The 19,953-nt window shown below is 50.9% G+C and overlaps 1 long non-coding RNA gene across 1 annotated transcript in view; it reads left to right on the top strand.

Moving 5' to 3' along the window:
- LOC141279491 (uncharacterized) overlaps positions 1 to 18,291 on the top strand; it is a 203,178-nt gene extending 184,887 nt beyond the window's left edge. Inside the window, exon 3 of the long non-coding RNA XR_012333764.1 lies at positions 18,195 to 18,291. This is a non-coding gene — a long non-coding RNA (uncharacterized lncRNA). The remainder of the gene's footprint in view (positions 1 to 18,194) is intronic.
- Positions 18,292 to 19,953: the final 1,662 nt, after the last annotated feature.

The raw sequence follows: 19,953 nt of genomic DNA, 5'->3' as shown, positions 1-19,953 counted from the left end.
TTGGACAACATCTCTCTCAGAGATGGGTATTGTCGTTGGAAACGGAAGTGCATTACTGAACCATCTGGGAATCGGAGACGACAGGAAGTGGGGTCCTGTGTTTCCCGCTATTAATTATGCATCGGATCGGCTGGCGTGGCCGGGCTGGGAGAGGAGAGCCCGGGTCCCCTTCCCTGGCCCGGGGGCGACAGCTGCGTGGTTTTGTGGGTTCCTGGTCTCGGTTTACTCATCTCTAAATGGAGGGTGCTGGTGGACACGGGGAGAGTTAGGGAAGGAGTGAGAAAGTGGCGTGAACTCTTGAAAATCTCCAGGAGCTGAGCCACGTGGGGTGTTTTCTCTTTAAAGTGATGGTCTAAACTCTTCACTTTCTGGTCCCCAGCCCCTTCATTCCTGCGTCCCACGCGACTCTGTGTCCCCAGCCCCTTCACCCAAAAGCTGCTTCTCCTCCATGGAACCACCCGTGTCCTAACCACGCTTGTCCTGCAGAGCAAAGTGGAGGTCAGGGAGTGACCGGTCCAGTCTTGAAAGGACAGCTGTGTCAGTAGGCAGAGTCCTTTCTGTCATCTGTCTTGTGCAGACACATGCGCACACACACACACTCTCAGACACACATACAGAGACACACACACACACAGACACAGACACAAGCACACACATACAGAGACAGACACGCAGACACACACTCAGACACATAGACATACACACACTCACAGACACATACAACCAGACACACATACACACGTAAACACACACACACACTCACAGACACACACACATACACTCACACACAGACACACATGCATGCACATGTACACACACACTCACACAGATACACATACACAGATATACACCTCACACAGACACTCAGACACACAGACATACACACATACAGAGACATGCACACAGACACACACACTCACATACACACACTCAGACACCCACAGATACACACATTCACAGACACACTCAGACACATACACAGACACATAGGCATACACACATACATAGACACACAGACATACACACACTCAGACACAGACACATTCACACAGATATACACTCAGACACACTGACATACACACATACATAGACACACATAGACTTACACAGACACACACAGGCACACAGACACACACAGATACACACACACACACACACAGAGTCACACGCACGTGTGCCCCTTTCATTTATTTCATGTGTTTTCCTGAACCCAGTCACTCTCTCCTCTTCACCTTTTTCCGTCTGGCCTGACTGTGGACAAAATGAAGCAGAAAGTATTTTTATTTTCCTCTGAGTAAGCTGAGAGAGGCTGTAATTTATTTATAAGAGGGACTTCACTCAAAAGGAAAAAAGAAGGCAGAGAAAAGTTCAAGATGCAGACGCCTGCTGTCACCGTGACGCTGACACCTGGGTGCCGAGGACACACGTCCCAGAGCGTAGCCGGTGGGAAGACGCTCCGCACGCTCACACTGATATCTTGCTTTCGTCCTGTGAGAGTGCCGTTTCTAGTTTCTTGGGTGAGATCATCGGAGCACGCTTTAAAGCCCTCGAGGGGCTGCACTTGATCTCCAAAGAGCTGTGGGGCCTTGAACGCGGGTCCCTGGGGGGGAAGCCTTTTCCTGAGCTCACCCACCAGGCATCTGCCTGTGTGCTCCCAAGGCAGGCGCGGCCTCAGACCTCGGGGCTCATGCTGTTCGCCTCTTCCCTCTTTGCACTTAAAAATTTACTCAGAATTTATTAAGAGATTCCAGTTTAGAATTAGCTATGGAAAGATGGCATTTTTCCATCTCAGTCTCTTAAAAATCACCGCAAAGATGCAAGAAGAATAAGAATAAAAATGCAAATGCCCTCCTTACAATAAAATGAGGAGACATCTATAAGCCTGAAACACAATATGTGGGGGAAGGTTGCCAAGGAGAGAGAAGGTCAGAGAGAGGCCCGGGAGGACTTCTGGGGGGGGGGGCACCCAGCTGCAGGCCTCGGGACGTGCAGACAGAGCCCCTCTCCAGGGGGAGGGTCCTCTCCCCTGGGGAAAACCAACAATCAGATGATGAGCTGGCAGCAGGAGCTCCCTGGGTTCAGTGTGGCATGAAGGCTCGAGAATCAGAGAAGCCAGAGCTGGATTCAGGAGTTACGCAGTCAGCTGTATTTGTAGAAGAAGTGTGTGTGTGTGTGTGTGTGTGTGTGTGTGTGTGTGTGTGTGTGTGTGTGTGTGTGTGTGTGTGTGTGTGTGTGTGTGTGTGTGTGTTGCTGAGCCTGAGGCAGGGTGCAGAGAAGCTCTACATCAGGAGCTGCCCTGCACTGCTGCCTTCATTGGCTGGAGCAAAGTAAACCTAATTGAATCTATTCATACAGGTGACACTGGACAGAAGGAGAATTCCCGTTTGCTTAGAACAGGACCTTGGATTCTCCACCTAGTGTGACTTCATCAGATGGCTCAGAGGAAGAAAGCTCCTCATTCAGTGACAAATGATCATTTAAAAGGTCTATTTTAAAATGCCAAGGGGAAACGTATTAAATTAACAGGATGAACAGATGGCAAATGAAAGCTCCTGTTTGAAAAATATTGCCTAGAGGTAAGCGACAATCATGACCAAATCTACCATCATGAATTTTTAAAACCGATAAGGCAGTTTACCTCAACAAAACAAGAGCACAAATACAAACTATAAGAGCTCATGAAAAAAAAAAGGTCTAGGGCTTCCCTGGTGGCACAGTGGCTGAGAGTCCGCCTGCCGAGGCAGGGGACACGGGTTCGTGCCCCGGTCCGGGAGGATCCCACATGCCGCGGAGCGGCTGGGCCCGTGAGCCATGGCCGCTGAGACTGCGCGTCCGGAGCCTGTGCTCCGCAACGGGAGGGGCCGCAACAGTGAGAGGCCCGCGTACCGAAAAAAAAAAAAAAAGGTCTAACAGTGAGCAGGTAAAGGTCACTGTAGGTTGCCAGACTTAGGAAAGACTTGAGTAAAACTACCATATGGTCCAGCAGCCCCACTTCTGGGTGTGTATCCAAAGGAAATTAAATAGGACACCACAGGAGTGCCCACAGCACCATGTTCACGGCAGCACTATTCACAGTAGCCACAGAGAAACACCCTCAGTGTCCACTGGGAGAGGAACAGACCAAGAGGATTCAGCATATACACAACTGCCATCATCTTTCTTTTTTTTTAACATCTTTATTGGAGTATAATTGCTTTACAAGGGTGTGTTAGTTTCTGCTTTACAACAAAATGAATCAGTTATATATATACATATGTTCCCATATCTCTTCCCTCTTGCATCTCCCTCCCTCCCACCCTCCCTATCCCACCCCTCCAGGCGGTCACAAAGCACCGAGCTGATCTCCCTGTGCTATGCGGCTGCTTCCCACTAGCCATCTACCTTACGTTTGGTAGTGTATATATGTCCATGCCTCTCTCTCGCTTTGTCACAGCTTACCCTTCCCCCTCCCCATATCCTCAAGTCCATTCTCTAGTAGGTCTGTGTCTTTATTCCTGCCTTACCCCTAGGTTCTTCATGACATTTTTTTCCCTTAAATTCTGTATATATGTGTTAGCATACGGTATTTGTCTCTCAGTTTCTGACTTACTTCACTCTGTATGACAGACTCTAGGTCTATCCACCTCATTACAAATAGCTCAATTTCGTTTCTTTTTATGGCTGAGTAATATTCCCTTGTATATATGTGCCACATCTTCTTTATCCATTCATCCGATGATGGACACTTAGGTTGTTTCCGTGTCCTGGCTATTGTAAATAGAGCTGCAATGAACATTTTGGTACATGACTCTTTTTGAATTATGGTTTTCTCAGGGTATGTGCCCAGTAGTGGGGTTGCTGGGTCCTATGGTAGTTCTATTTGTAGTTTTTTAAGGAACCTCCATACGGTTCTCCATAGTGGCTGTACCAATTCACATTCCCACCAGCAGTGCAAGAGTGTTCCCTTTTCTCCACACCCTCTCCAGCATTTATTGTTTCTAGATTTTTGATGATGGCCATTCTGACTGGTGTGAGGTGATACCTCATTGTAGTTTTGATTTGCATTTCTCTAATGATTAGTGATGTTGAGCATCCTTTCATGTGTTTGTTGGCCATCTGTATGTCTTCTTTGGAGAAATGTCTATTTAGGTCTTCTGCCCATTTTTGGATTGAGTTGTTTGTTTTTGTGATATTGAGCTGCATGAGCTGCTTATAAATTTTGGAGATTAATCCTTTGTCAGTTGCTTCATTTGCAAATATTTTCTCCCATTCTGAGGGCTGTCTTTTGGTCTTGTTTATGGTTTCCTTTGCTGTGCAAAAGCTTTGAAGTTTCATTAGGTCCCATTTGTTTATTTTTGTTTCTATTTCCATAACTGTCATCATCTTGATTCATTGAGAACTGGGGCTGTGTCTTCCGCCACCTCTGTCCCTCTGAACGGGGCACACACGGGGTTCTACAAGTCCCTCACGTTGTCTCTAAATGGATTCAAAGCCTAGGGTTTTACAAAGGTGGTTATGTCCCTTTTCTCCTTCTGTTTAACTCCTAAGTCCTGCTTCACCGATGAAGACGCACCGTCACCAGCATCGTGATCTCTGCTTCGTCACGACCCCGGCAGCCTCTCTTCCACGCAGCTCACGCCTGCGCTGCCCCTGTACTCGCGCCGTCTTCCGCTGCGTGACGTGTCGCTGCCTTATCTTAGGTGACGCAGATTTTACACCTCTTCCCAGCATCAGCTGGCGTCTCGTGCCCTTTTTTTTTTTGCTCCTCTGCGTCTTTCAGTGGCTTCGCCAAATCCTAATCTCTTCTTTTTCAGATTTCCTATTTAGGACATTGATCTCCAAATTCTTTTGATTTTGATAATGATGAATTCCAGTATCTCTTCTAATGTATTCTAAACCACACCTGAAGTCAGGCTGAGTAGAGTTAGGGCTCAGTAACTGTCTTTTTATTCATTGATTGACACACTGGAGGGTATTGCAAAGGGGCAAGCAGGAAGCACCGTTGCCTAGCTTGTCAATAATACGTGCTAATGTGATCTGTGCATAACTGTGTGTAATTACTTTGCAGGTGTTTAACAATCTGTACTGTGGGTGCATTTCCAGAATTGCTGCAGTGTGCCCGTAATTGATTTAGGGGATCTGCAGGTTAAAACATTGGTGGTTTAAGAAGGATGGAAACTTGAGTGGTAGTAGATTAATAATTGCTGTAAAAGTGAAAGCAGAGATGAGTTTTTAAGCTTTTGGTAAGGGGAACGGTAATGATTCTCTGTGAAGTATAGTCCCGAGAAAAGAGGGGTCACCTTCCCTGAAACACCCTTTCCATCCTTAATGCTTTATGCCTTTTCTCTGTAAAACAGTCACCTCGTGGCGGCGTCTCTTCCACAGACATGGGGTTGTTTTTCCAAAAGCTGAGCCAATCTCTGCCTAACTGATAAATTACAACAGAAAATTAAGATGGAGAGGAAAGAACTTAGTTTGGCAATTGAAATTATTACCTAATGCAGACTACCGTCCTTCTGACGCCCCATCCCCTCTGCCTGCTGGCTCTGCCTGGGCATCCTGCATGACGCCCCTAGCGCTAGACTGGAGATGAGAGGAAGGTTTTTTAAAGCAGAAGCAACAAAGATGTTAGAGATTTTCTTACATTGTTCAGGGAAAAGATGCCTGATGTCGGCAAAAGTGGATTCAAAGTCTGGGGTTTTCCAACAGCTGTCGCGTCCCTTTTCTCCTCCTAGTAACTCCTGGTCCACCTCGTCAATAAAGACTTCCTCAGGGTCACTAAGACCCAGGAGAGACTTTATTAAGGAATTAAAACTCCTTAGTTTTCTCGAAGAAGGAATTGAGGCCTTGGGAAAGGTTACTGGAACTACCCGAGGCCTACAGCCAATACCCATCATCCTCTTCCTGCCTGGCCACCTGTCTGGATACTCAGTTCATCTGAGCCTTTAACTGCCACCTGCCTGCCTTTGGCCACTTCATGTGTTTTTATTTCCGCCATTACATCCGCATCGTGGTGTGCTGCTGGATAGCAAATGGGGCTCGATGCTGGTGGAATGTCCAAGAATATGAGTGAAGTACCAGTCGGCGAACAGCCCTCGGGTTTAGCTCTCCGACGGAGGCCCAGTTACAGCTGCGACCGTGGGCTGCTGCGTTCGCAACTTGCCCTTGGGCCCTTTCCTTTTCTTTGTATCAGTAAACATGGTCTTTAGCTTGGAGTTACTGGGAACGTCAGGCTTGGGAAGCGCTCTGCGTGTCTGTTTTTATCGTGCCCGTGAAGTCACTTCTCCGTGTGTAGGACCAGGAGGCTGCCTCTCCGGGGCGGGCTAGACGGCGGTCCCCTGCTGAGCCTCAGGGAGCGCCGCAGTGACAATTAGGGGAGATCATCGAAGCTCTCCCGGGCTCTGCTTTCTCTGTACGTTGAAGAAATGGGCCCAGACATCTGCAGTGGCCCTTCCAGGTCCGACATATGGCCCTTACCCTTTAGGAAAGGACCATTACACCTTCGTTCTATGCTTGGACCCAGAACACACGGGGGGGATCGCGTGAAGGTTTGGTGAAGGGCCTGCGGGGCTGCCATCCCCTCCCTTGTGAGAGGCCCCCGACCCTCAAGGGTGTAGCTGGGAGGGGTCGCCACAGCCACCGTGGGGAGCAGACCTCTTGTGGGAGCATTTCTGCCGGGCTCTGCAGCCAGGGGCTTAGGCTGCCCGGGGTCGTCTGAATGAAGGGTCTTGCGGGCAGCTCCTCACCCAGAAGAGCACCCTTGGAGAAGGCTGCCCTGCGGGTGTCGGCACCCCGGGCTTCCCCGGCTCCCTCTGGAGGCTCGCCACTAAATGGGTGCTTTCTCAGGCTGCAGTGCCCTCTGGGGCACGCATGCCAGGGGAAGGGGCGGCTGCAGGAGTGAGGGCGCCTGACCTGTGCGGGCACCCGGGGGTGGGGGACGCAGGAAGGCCTGCAGCTGCCCCGTGGGGATTTGGTCACCTGGACCTCCTGCTGCCTGGGGCCAGCGGGGATGGAGCGATCCGCTTCGGGAACTTCCTTCTCTGGGAACTAACACCCTATTTGTCATTCAACCTTGGTTTCTTAGCTCAGCGCAGAGAACATTAGGCCTTAGCTGTCCACACCTGCGGTTCCTAAGACGTGGGTGTCCATCTGGTTCCTGGCCGTTGCCCTGTCCACACCTCTCAGCCCACAGACGGGAGGCGAAGCCCAGAGAGATGGCGTATCGGCTGGGGCCTGGGCTCCTGTCGCTCCAGTGCCTCCTGTCTTAATAGATGTCTTTCCCCACCTGCTCTGCCACCCGCTGCTTTGCCCAGAATCTGTAGACGTGGAGGGGTTCAGCTTCATCTACAGTCTTACGGATCCCTGAGGGGACCCGTGGTCACAGGCCAGCGCTGGTGTCGGCCGGGGTCCAGGGCTTTGGTCCTCACTCCGCCACCATCAGTTACACGGCCTCAGGGACTTGTCTTAATTGCTCTGTGTGTCAGCTTCCTCATCAGTGATGTGTGAAAAATACCCACCTGAGGGGGTTACTTGTAAGGATGGAGTTGGAAAGATGTGAAGCTGGTGGCCCAGGGACAGCTGTGGTCCCCGCTCAGGGGCGCTCGCCCATTTCACTGTGGCTGCTACAGGGGTCCTTTCGGAGGGAAGCCTGGGCACCGCACTGAGACCGGGGTGGAAAGTCAGAGAAGAATCCCAGTGTAGACAAGGAGATCAGTTCAATCACACACTTGTTCACGGGCACCAACCGTGCGCCCAGGACTCTCGGCAGAGCTGGGGGAGTCGAGAATCGGCGTGGTCCTCGCCCCGAGAGGTTCACCAAGGCTGGCCTGGTGAAGCCAGGTGGGAGGGGCCTGGGGGGGCAGGGCAGGAGTGAAAGCTCGGCAGACCCCCGTTTGGCGGCGACCTTTCCTGTGGGAGCGAGGGGGCTGTCGCGTGAAGGTGCCGATGACGCGTCTCTTCCAGGAGGGGCTGTGACGCCCGGATGTGCGGGTCTTCTGTGCCCGGCGAGGCACCTCGGGCCGCCTGGTCTCCGGGCAGGTCCCCTAGGCTTCCTGGCATCAAAGTTGGGCGGGAGGGGCCGGCCAGACGGCGGTAAGCACCGCCCCTCCAACCCCGTGCTTTGTAAGTGCCACGTCCGGCCTGCCGAGGACCTGGCAGCTGAAGTGACCACGTGCTCCGGTGGCTCTGCGCCTTCGGCGGCCCTCGTGGGAGGGTCTGCAGGGGCTGGCGGCTCGTCTGGGAGGGCTGGCCTGCGTGGGATTTACTTCCTTGGTCTGCACTGAATCTGCATGCCTGAGAGGGGTCCATTCCCGTGTGTAATTGTGAAATTCTCTGGGAAGTACCAGGTTTAGCAGACACTCCCTTTCTCTGGGCACATAATTCCACGTCTGAACACAGCCCCTAGCGCCGGGCGTGAGGAAAAGAACCAGCGGTTACCCAGCACTGATGGGTGCAAGGTCTGCTCAGATGCACCTGTGATGCCGGTCAACCTTCACGCTCTGTCAAGAGTCTTTAGTTTTTCCAACTATTAATGAATAAATTGATATTCTTAACTTGCAAAACAATGACTCCAACACAAATGATCCCAAATCCAGGCCCTGCCCGTCTCCATGCGGTCGGGTGACCTCCAGATCTCGGCTCGGACTGGGCTGCCTCTGAAGCTTGACTCTCTCCATCCACCACTTCCTAAACCGCCCTGCCCCCAGGGCTCGTTTCTGGGGGTCCTCGCCTTCTCCCTGTCCCATTCCCTCGTCCCATTGGGAAACCAAAGTGCATGGCTCCAGGCTGGGGCCACTTCCAGACCTCCTCCTGCAGTGCCCACGCCCAGACTTGCCGTAATAGTGGTACTCACACCTCACACCTGAGCGGTGCTTTCTGGTTCACAAAAGCCCTGTCGATGCTCTTACCTAATTTGAGTCTCGCAACAATCCCAAGACAGGCATTTTATCCTCATTTTACAGCAAGGAAACCGAAGCGGGTGGCGGCCGGTGGGAGGGGAGCCCATATCTTGGCTCCGAGCTCAGAGCTCTTTCCCTGGGATCCTCGGGGACACCCTTGGGAGAAGCCCCGCACCACGGCCTTCCTGGACGGTCCTCCCCCAGATGTGAGCAAGGGGACAGGTGTTTCTCAGACTCCACGAGACGCATCGCAGGAGAACCTGGGATGACCTGCGGCCAGCTAGGGCTGGGGCTGGGGGCAGGCCCCGGGGGGAGACACGGGATGGATTCTCTCCATCCCCAGCTCCTCCCTGCTGCTGCTGATTCCTGTCTCCGCTCTGCCCAGGGCTCCTGAAACCAAATACTTCCTGATGTGTTTCCTTAAATAGTAACGCATCACATAAGGTTCTAATGTGCTTCCCCAAGGAGCTCACACGTTCCCAGGGATGACTTGCTATTAGGAACGATTCCCCTGTTAGGGAATTTTTCCTTTCCCTTCGAGCCTTCTGGGATAAAATGCAGAGAATAATGCCTGGCAACCGAGCAAGCACTTAATTAAAATAGTTGTGGGGTGCTTGATTAATTAATTAGTAATGTAGCCACACACATTTGAGAAAAATGGCAGTGCTGTTGGAGGTCTGATACAAAGGGGTTCAGGTTCTGCTTTCCTTTTCGGAGCTCTCTTGCAGGTGGCAAAGCAGAGTGGGAGAGGTAGGTCAGTGGAACAATATTTTGGGACTGCCACTGGGAACGTTTTTGCTTGTTGCTTTTTCCTTGCTATAGTAGTTCAAGTGGACGAGCGTATTATTGGAAAACCTCTTAATAATGCCTGAGCCGATTCAAAGAAATGGAGAAAAGCGATGAATGCAAAAGTGATGCAGAAACATCTATTGTTAACTGAGGTGTGTGCGCTGGCTCAGGGGCCAGTCCCAGGGTCTCTGGCCTCGGTAGGATGTGTGGGTCAGTGGCTCTGACCAAAGGTGACGAATCTTAAGCTGGTGATGCCAGGAGCAGCGGCTCGGGGGACGGTCACCTCCATCTGATGGAGGCTGGCCTGTCACTGGGAGGTCCAGGCGGCAGAGGAGATCGGGAAGCGCAAGTCTCAGTCTGAGGGTCAGAGCAGCATCTGAAAACGGCAGCAGGGTCAGGGGCCGGGGCTGGACAGCTCGTGCAGCTGCGGTTCTAGAACCCGGGAGAGGTCCAGCCCCAACCCCTGACCCTGCTGCCGTTTTCAGATGCTGCTCTGACCCTCGGGCTGAGGCTTGCGCTTCCCGGTCACGAAGGGGCGGGGTTTCCTCCTCATCTGAGTCGTCAGAATTCACCGGGGAAGGAAACTGCGCCAGGTGGAAGTAGGACGCCCGGGACTTACTGAAAGACACGTTAGGGATTTGTGTCCTGAGCCCGGGCCTTATTCATGTTGTCACCCTTACGGCCAGAGCACCTCTTAGTCTGACCTCATTCCCACGAGAGCTAATGGCTCCAAAGAGAGTCTCACTAAAGAGACTGAAGTTGTGTTCACGCAAGTTCTTGCCAAAGGGCCTGATGTTGGTTGGAAAGGAGCCGTTGTGATATTCAGAAGTGTCCTTTCTATATTGCCACATATTTTAATCCATAAAAGTCGAATTCCTTGTTAAAGTAGTGGAATTGAAATAAAGACATGTACTTCCCACGTGGGTCAAGCCTTATTTTCCCACCAAAACCAAGCTTTGCCTTTGAACTGGGAGAAAACAAATCAATCAGAGCAAACCACCACCACCACCAGCGGCGTCAAGAACAAGGGCAGCAGTGACACCAGTGACCGCTGACGGGCCGTGTATCCTGGGTTTAGGGCTGAACTGCGAAGTGATGCAGGAGACCCCAAACTGGACCCAGAGTCCCGCGTTTTTCCACCTTGTGTCCAGGGAGCTGCTCCCGGCCTCTGTGCTGTGGCCCACGAGGATGACACGGGATGCTCCAGCGGCCCTGCTGTGTTCCCAGCAGCGTCTGTGCTTCCCACCCGGCCATCAGGATGGGCCTAACGACAGTCGCCGTGACGGATCCTTCCGCTGACGCCTTTTGATGTCTCTGCCGCTGCTGCTGTCACTTCTCATGCTGTAACCTCCCTCAGCAGTACAGCTGAGCCAGGTGTACGTGGGATTGCCTGAACCCAGGGGCCACGGACCCCACATTCCTCACGGGCTCGTGACCCGCTGGACCGCTTGATGGTGTCGGTGGCTCCGGAAAGTGTGTGCAGGCGCGGCGTCCACTCCCAGGTCCCTGGGGCTCTGTGGCCGCTTTGTGGACAGTGGGGACTGCTCTTCCCCTGGACGCCCCTTCATCGTGGGTCATTTCTCTGTTCGGAAGCCCCCATCGTGGGACTGTGGCAGCAGAATTAACAGCACGTGACACTTTACTCCAGTAAGGAAGGCTTCCTATTATTTTTAAAGATTTATTTTATTGAAGTAGAGTTGATTTATAGTGTCGTGTTAATTTCTGCTGTACAGCAGAGTGACTCAGTGAGACGTGTACATACATTCCTTTTATATACGTATATATGTTTATACATTTACATATATATGTGTACTTTCTTTTGCATATTCTTTTCCACTGTGGTTCATCACAGGACACTGAATAGAGTTCCCTGTGTTACACAGTGGGACCTTGCTGTTTATCCATCCATTCTGTGTATAAGTTTTAGGACCGGCACAGCTACCGTGTCTGAGATGCACATAGTTAGAGACAGAGGCGCGGCAGGAGACACATCCGACGTTACTGCCATGGCTTTTCTGCACCTGCGCTTCAGCCTGTCCCTCTCTTGGTGACCGACGATGGTGGCCAGCCCCCGTGCCTCTTCAGGTTCTGCCCGTCCTTTGAGGCTTCCCTCCCTCCAGCCCTGGGACACCTCCTCCAGGGTCCTCAGCCCTCAAGCTTTTCTTCCCAACTCCAGGCACTCCTATAGTCTGGACGTTTCCTAGGATAAGGCTGGAGTACATCATGCATTACCTTTCTGGACATAATCATCAGGGAAATGCAAATCAAAACCACAACGAGATCTCACCTCACACCTGTTGGGGTGGCCATTATTTTAAAAGGTTAAGTGTTGGTGAGGGTGCGGAGAAAAGGAAATCTTCGTGCCCACCTGTTGGTGGGAATGTAAATTGGTGCAGTCATTATGGAAAACAGTATGGAGGGTCCTCAAAAAGTTAAAAATAGAACTGCCATATGATCCGGCCGTCTCTCTCCTGAGTATTTACCCAAAGGAAATGAAATCAGAACCTCAGAGAGACACCTGCTCTGCTTTGCTCACCGCAGCCTTGTTCACGATAGTCGAGATATGGAAACAACCTGTGTGTCCGTCCATGCAGATGCATGGATAAAGACATTGTATTTGCGCTGAATGATGAAAGACTTCATTCTTCATCAGGGTATCTGGAAAATGAAGCTGCATTTGGGGTACATTACAGATAGGAAATTACCCATCCATGGTGTGTACAAAGCTCATTTAGAGAACTTTTCCCCAGCTATTACCAGATACTCCAAATGACCAGTGTTTAGTGCTTTACCACTCTAAAAGGCTAGATGTGAAATCTGACAGAATCTATCTATATATGCCAAATAATATTCCATTATATATCTTATGTGTATCTAAAATGGAATATTATTCAGCTTTTAAAATGGAAAGCGATTCTGCCATTAGTGGCAACATGCACGAACCTGCAGGACATGATGCTGAGCGGGACAAACCAGACGGAGAAAGAACCTGTGCGACCTCACTTCCATTTGGGATCCAAAGACGTCAAAGACACAGAGGCAGAGAGTAGAAGAGTGGTTGCCAGGGGTGGGGGGCGTGGAAGTGGGGAGAGACTGGCCTCGGGGTTACGGGGTGGCAGTCGTGTAGAGGAGTGGGTCCGGGGGGCTGACGCGGAGCCTGGGGACTGCAGTGAGTGACACCGCGCTGATGCTGGGAACTGGGTGAAGGGGTGCGTTTCGTGCGCTCCCCAAGGTAACTGTGAGGAGACGGGTGTGTCAGTCACCTTGACTGCAGTCATCGTTTCACAAATCATCGTGTTGTACACCTTCAATATATACAATTCTTATAAAAAGAAATTCAGGTGAAATGAACCAAATGGCATCCTTGATCCCATCGCCGTGGGAGCGTGGTGCCCGCCAAGTCAGGGTCGCGTGAGCACGAGTTGGTGGCTGGCCTGCTTGGCCGCCCGCCCTGAGCTGCCCCCGCTTCAGTGCAGGGAGTGGGGACCAAGGCTGACTTTGTGGGTGGGCAGGAGGCGGGAGCACACACGTGCGCCCGCTCCGTTTCGCGGCTTAGCCGCGGGGGCTCCGATGGGGGCCGGCCAAGGCTGGGCCGTGGAGGAGGCGGCGCTCCCCCCCCACCCCGAGACCCGCGCTGCACACCTGCTGCCCCCGGGCCTGGCGCCCAGCGTCCTCCGGGTTGGAGGCCTTGCTGACCGGGGCCCCTGGGCTGGAAGGAGGCTGGGAAGGCTCGGCCCCTGGGAAGGCAGCGTTCGGTGGTGATTGTGTTTGCTCTAGAAATAACCTTGTATCCTGCTCCCGCCTGAGGAGATGTGGGTAAAGCCCTGACCGAGCTGGAGGCTGAGCAGAGGCTTTTCTATTTTTAGGTGCTATTTTATGACTCAAGTTTTGACTTCCTGGAAATGATGTCATCTGAAAAGTTGCCCGAAATTGGAATCTTCCAATTCTCAACCCATTTGTTTATTGACTGATGGAATAGTCTCAGGGCAGGAAATCCTACCCTAATTTATGATTGATCTTCAATCAACATCAGCTCCTAACACATTAGAAATCTCTCTGCCTGGTCCCTTTGACAAGTAATTAACAAACGATAGCAAAGGCTCATTCTCAAAAGTTATTTAAAGGGAACGCGGAGAGAGGCATTTTGTAAGCAGAGTTCTTAGCCTGTTTAGCAGGGCTCCTGGAGGAAGGGTCCCACAGATGTAGCTTTTCAGATCAAGTTCAATGAATAAATAATCAGCACGTTTCTGCGGTGTTCTCTCTAGTCCTGGAGTTGCAGTCGCTCGTTCCACGGTTTAGTGGGTACCTCAGCAAGTCCCCTGTCCCCATCCCCTCTGGGCTGCAGTCTCTGGTTTCTTCTTGCAAGCCCAGCCGCATGGAGTTCCCCAGACCCCCTTCGGGGGCAGGAGGCGTGTGCGAGAGGCTTCAGCGCCCCTGGTCTTTGTCCTGCAACCCCCCAGCTTGCACCTGTCCCCATCTCCCGATGCCCAGGCCTGCTCCCCGAAGCCCGCCTGGGTGCAGGGGGGTGAGTATTTCTCTGTCACTAGCTGTCGGGGCCGGTTCTTTTCCTGAGCATTTTGTAGTAGGATGATTGGTCACCCGGCGTCTCTGGCTGTTTGGGATTTTGGTGGTGCCTCCTCCCTGGTGGGTCACCCCTGAGTGTTGACGACGGCTGAAGCCACACCTGAATTCCGTACAAGGCACGGGTATCCGCCGCTTTTCCAAAGTTCGCCTTATGCTGCTTTGCTTTTGCGAAAGGCCCACATTCGTACCAGTTTTCACTAACCAAAAGAAATCTGAAGATTTTCACTTTTACAAAAAAAAAAAAAAGGAAAATCTTGTTTAGCTCAGCGTGTTTGGCAGCGAGCGTGACAGGCGCAGCGCCCACCGCAGCAGTGAGAGCGGCCCCGCCAGGCTCCTTCCCGGAACCACACTCAGCAGCTCAGCGTCAAGCCGCCACTGTGAGCTGTGAGCCGTGTCTGTGAGCCTCTGGGCTTCGTCTCGATTGACTTTGTGCGTCCGCGAGCAGGATGGTTTCCTAGGATGCTCTACTTTCGTGGAGCGGGGGAACCTGTACTCCCCCCAGGGTGGTGTTTTCAGCTGGGTCCTTTCCCCATCGGCCCACGATGCTGGGATCTTGGGGAGTCGGCGTGTGTCTTCCCTGCGTCCCGCGGGTGGAGGGAGGTGTTGGGCGTAGCCCACCTTCCCCCACCAGGGGTTCCACCTCCAGGCTGGCCCCCTGCCCCCCGTCTTGTCCAGGAAGTCCCACCGCCCGGGAACAAGGGAAACCCGGGGTTGGCGAGAGGAGGCGTCTTGCTCTGCCTCCTCCTGGCTGGAAAGCAGCATGGGGACAGAGTGAGGGTCCACTTTGGCCTGGTTTTCAAGATCCAGTTTCCACTTCTTCAATGTGAAACGTTAGGTAGGGGGTTAATGTCTCTGGGCTCGCACTTGCCGAGGCCTCAAACACGGGAGTGGCTGTAATCGTCATCACTATTTCCGGCGTAGATGTTATCTCTTAAGGCGCCTTATCCTTGACGGCTTCCTCCCCGTCACCCCCGGTTTGGGTGGCCTTTTCTCTGCGGTCCCACAGCACCTCTGCCGTAGTGGGCATCTCGCCCAATGAAAGCATCGCGCACACGTGTCCGTCTCCCGGGCGAGTGGAGGACAGGGGCCCCTCCTGCCTGCCTGTGAGATTGTAGAACTTGGGAAAGTGGCTGGTGCATAGCGGGTTCTCAGTAGATATTGAAGAGTTAGATGAGATGTGATTAATACGGCACTGCACACGCGCACCCAGCTGCCCTTTGTTTGCAGGGAATGCTCTTCCCTCGGCTTGAATCTCGAGCGCGGAAGGCATCCCTGTAACCTCTCTGCCTTGCACCAATATCTTGTTATCTTTTTATCTTAAGTGTAACCCCCTCTGCTGTTTGAAGTAACAGACACATCTATCACTAAAACCTGGGTGTGGCTATAAAGAGCGGACGTTTACGGCGCTAGCCCTCCATTTTCAGATCTCAGGACTCATTACATTTGATGATTAGGAAAGTCGTCTCATAGCGATATTTTGATTTGATTAAAGGTGCCGTGCCGTCTCCCCCAGAGTCTCCTGAGAAAACTCATAGGCAGATGCGAAGTAATGGAGTCACTTCCTCTCGCCCCCCTCGCACTCCCCTCGCCCGGAGTTCGCCCTCTGGATCTTCAGCCCTTGCACGTCTGCAGGGCACCCCTTCCTGACTTGGGGGATCAGCAGTGCAGGCGGCAGCGGGATGAAGTGAGAGAGGGGCCTGCGGGGCAGGTCTGTCCACGAGTGATGGGCAGGATGGGGGGCAGTCGGAGAGGAAGCAGAATGGTCAAGTGGAGCGACTGGCCCCCATCCAGGCCCCGTTGCTTTCTCACGTCTCAGGACCCCAAGCCAGGCACACACAGCCCGCCTGGTTCTCTTATCTGCCGTCAGAATCCCGGGGCTGCTCTCCTTTTGTGGGAGCACCGACCCAGTCCATCTGTCCTGGGAACTCTTCCTGCCAAAGTCTGATTAGTTCTTTCCCAGAACCAATCAAAGGGAAACATAAAGTGAGGCCAACATACAATTTAATAAAAAAAAATAGCAGTGGTTAACTCAGAGGAGGAGGTCCCTCACAGGATGCCAGGCCTAAGAACATGGTTAAGGGAGAAGCACGACTTTCAAAAAGAAAAACAGAAATGGCATTACTACTATTTCTCTTTTAAAAAATCTATAAAATAACATTGTACAAGAAACTGCTTCCTTTAGGAATGCGTGAACAGTCCCCACGGATAAAAAAGTCTTATTTCCAGGCGTCCAGTTTATTAGTTAATTTCAAAATGACCCAATCACACGCCCGTTAGATTCAAGGCCGTGAGCTGGCCTCATGCAGGTGAAAAAGACACCATTTCTCATAGACTGAAATTTGGGGTAAATCAGGAGAGTGAGAGGATCTCCAAGGCATATGGTCAGTGTCCCATGCGATGCAGGGTCACTTCTGTGATAACTTAGGCAAGTGGCCACGTCTCCTTCCCCCCCTCCATCCCTGATGGGCACTGACCACTTGGTAATGGACTCATTGCCTCTGTGACCCCCTCGGGTATGCTGTACCTGTCCATACGGCACCAAAACATGTCTTCTTTTATTTCCACTTAACGGTTCTTTTGGCTCTTTCTCTTGGAGTTACACGGGAGGCAGCTTGGAATTTTGGAGAAAGTCAGTGTGACTCTCCATCCCTCTAAGTTTCCTTCAGCCATTCTTTTTTTTTTCATTCATAATTTGTTCTTAATTTGGCTTTCCAGCATTTACCCACCCCCCCCCACATGCCACTGTTTTCTTTTTTTCCTCTCTTTTTTTTTTTTTTGCTTTTAACACTGTTATTGGAGTATAACTGCTTTACAATGGTGTGTTAGTTTGTGCTGTATAACAAAGTGAATCAGCTATACATATACATACATCCCCATATCTCCTTCAGCCGTTCTTATTAGCGATGAATATTTTGCATTATGCAAGTAACTTGGATTTGGGGTCAGACTCGGCACTGGCCACTTACTAGCTGTATGAGGTTGGATACATTTGTTAACAATTTGAGGTTACTTATGAGCTTGTATTTTCTCACTGGTAGAACAGGGACGAAAATGCCATCTCATGAGATTGTTCTGAAAATAAGACAATTGCGTGAGCGTGCCAGCGCGTATCCAGCGCGTCTTCACGCATCAAGAACATTTGTCATCGATGGCGGGATGAGTGGCCTCGGTCTTCCCTCGGTCTCATTGGTTCCACTCTGGACCCGGCCTAGTTGCTCATTGGCTTCTTTAAAATAAATATTCCCATTTGAGTGTGGCACCTTGAATGTCAGTCTGGGAAAAGGAGTGCTGGCTTATTTCATGGCTTTCTCTGAACTGTTACCTGTGCAACCTGATTGGATGTATTCGAAGCAGCCTGACGTCATGCGGTATATGCGTTTTGTAGGAGAGGCTCCTCGAGTTTGTCATCCGACCCAGACCCTCAGGTTTGTGTTTGTTTCTGGCAAAGCCGGGCTTCCTGCTCCGGTAGCTGCCAGTTGCTCTGTAAAGCCAAGGGCAGGGTTTCCCTTTCCTTGCAGCTGAGCTGCAGGCATGCTGTGCTCTCAGGCACCCGTCTCAGGCTTTTGAGATACAGTTGAATCTTGACTCACTGTTTATTTTATTGCTGCCGCCCCTACTTTTGTGTGTCATCTGCAGTTCGGTTAAGCATATGTTATTTTAAAATTTGAGGCTAATCTGGCTGCAGTATCTTTTCTTCATCGATTACCGGCATGGACCAGCATTAAGGATTGCAGAGCTGGCGCCCCACACCTCCCCTTAAATGTGCTTTTGGTTGAAGAATATGACCTCCCAGCCTAGGGGAGGAATTTTCTTCCGTCAAGGACGTGCCATCTATTTCTATTTCATCCAGTTTCCAAATACACTAAAATGGAACATGGGTTAATGCAGAGTCTTGCCTTCTACCACCTTCCTCCAGAATGATTAAAATCCATGTACTCCTTGCAGTAGATTTACGGTTCAACCAACTGGGAGTCCATCTAGCAATACTGCTGTCCATCTCATCCTGTGTCACCACGGTGGAGAGCTTCGCAGATACACCAGCCATCCAGATGCAAGAGATGAACAGTCACGGTGGCTGTGAACACGTCCTGAGAGCATCGTACTAAGTGATGTCCCTAAGTCATCATAAGGACCCTATATGTTAAGTACAGTTACTGTCCTTACCTTACAGGTGGGAAAACTGGGGCTTGGAGAGGTTCAGGAACTTTCCCCAGATCACAGACTAGAAAGTAGAGGAGCTGGATTTGAACGCAGGCGGCCTGGCCGTCTTAACCACTACTTTCTCCTGGATTGGTTTTCAATTTCAGCAGTTGTATAACTTGTTTCAGTAATAATTCTTGACCTTATCACAGAGCTCAGTTTTTTTCTGGAGAAGTTAAACTAAGGGATAGATGATATCTTTGGGGAATGGCGTGGGAATACCTTTGCTACAAAGAGGGCTACAGACAAATGTTACTTTATTCATTCCAATCTAAGTTTGCCCCTTTGGTTTTCTTCCATCCAGCGGCAGTTAACACTTTCATGTACAATATTATCCAAATTATGACACATACTCTTTTAAAATTAAAGACCAAATAAGTAAAAAAGATTTTATTTGCTGCCTTTCTGGACTCGTTACGCCTTCAGCCTGGTCTCCTGTACATTAAAAGTCCCCGGAGGCAGATGACGTGGATATTCTCATCCACCACATAGTTACAGGCAGTCATCACTGAACTTTGAAACAATGACCTTGAACCGCACTGCAGCATCTTCAAAAAAGTCATTTAAAATCCATTCACCAAGCCTTGTTCACTGAGCAGTGACACGGAGAGGAATGAAGAGACTGTTCCTGTTAATTCTGGGTAAACATTGTATGTTGCTCATTAGACTGTTTCTTTGCCCAGTATCCCCGTTCAGCAATACTCTCCTACTTTCTAGGTCTACGAATCTGGGTATTATTTTATGATCTTCAGAACTATATGAGAATATGAGCATATTGTATGAAAATCTACTTCAGTAGAAAAGATCATTATTTCCTAGGGTCCCATCTCAATTGATCAGATCTCGACTACCCAAGATGCTTTCGAGTCCTTCACATTGGATCCTGTTTTATACCAAAGGTTGCGTGAATTTTAAACCCTTCAACAAACTGGTTTTGATCAGAGAGGATGTCAAGTACTCTAAGCCATGAAAGAGCTACTGGCATTTTCTTAAAATTCCTTAAATAGTGATAATTACCCAAGACGCGGCGAGACCTCCAGCACACGGGAAGTGGTCCTCCAAACGGAGCAGCGAGAAAAGGCCAACAAGACCAAAAACCTTTAGAACAAGGAAACGGACGCGAGCTCAGCAGAGCGGGCTGTGGGTCCCGGGTACAAGTCACTCTGCTTCCCGGCCTCCGTCCCCATTTGTGTCATTGCCCTTCATCCTCAAGAATGCCGCAGCCACTGCTGACGTGTCGTTTCCTGGGCCAAGATGTCCATTTAGCGTGTCCTCAGAGTGCATCTCGGCCGTGCCTGCTCGTGGTGTGAGGCTGAGGGATGGCTCACGTTGCAAGCTGTGTTCCGAGCTCTGGATTATTCTGGGAAGGTGTCCTGCAAAGTGCACTACGGGAGAATCCACCCGGTGTCAGCCAGAGGCATGGCCATTAGAGTATGGGAAATTCATTTTTCTTTCGGGGATCTCAAAATACTTGACCTTGTTCTTGAGTTTCCCAAAGCAAGCA

This window comes from Tursiops truncatus, chromosome 9, assembly GCF_011762595.2.
Source record: "Tursiops truncatus isolate mTurTru1 chromosome 9, mTurTru1.mat.Y, whole genome shotgun sequence".
NCBI classification, from domain to species: Eukaryota; Metazoa; Chordata; class Mammalia; order Artiodactyla; family Delphinidae; genus Tursiops; species Tursiops truncatus.
This window is presented reverse-complemented; position numbering and strand designations above follow the sequence as displayed.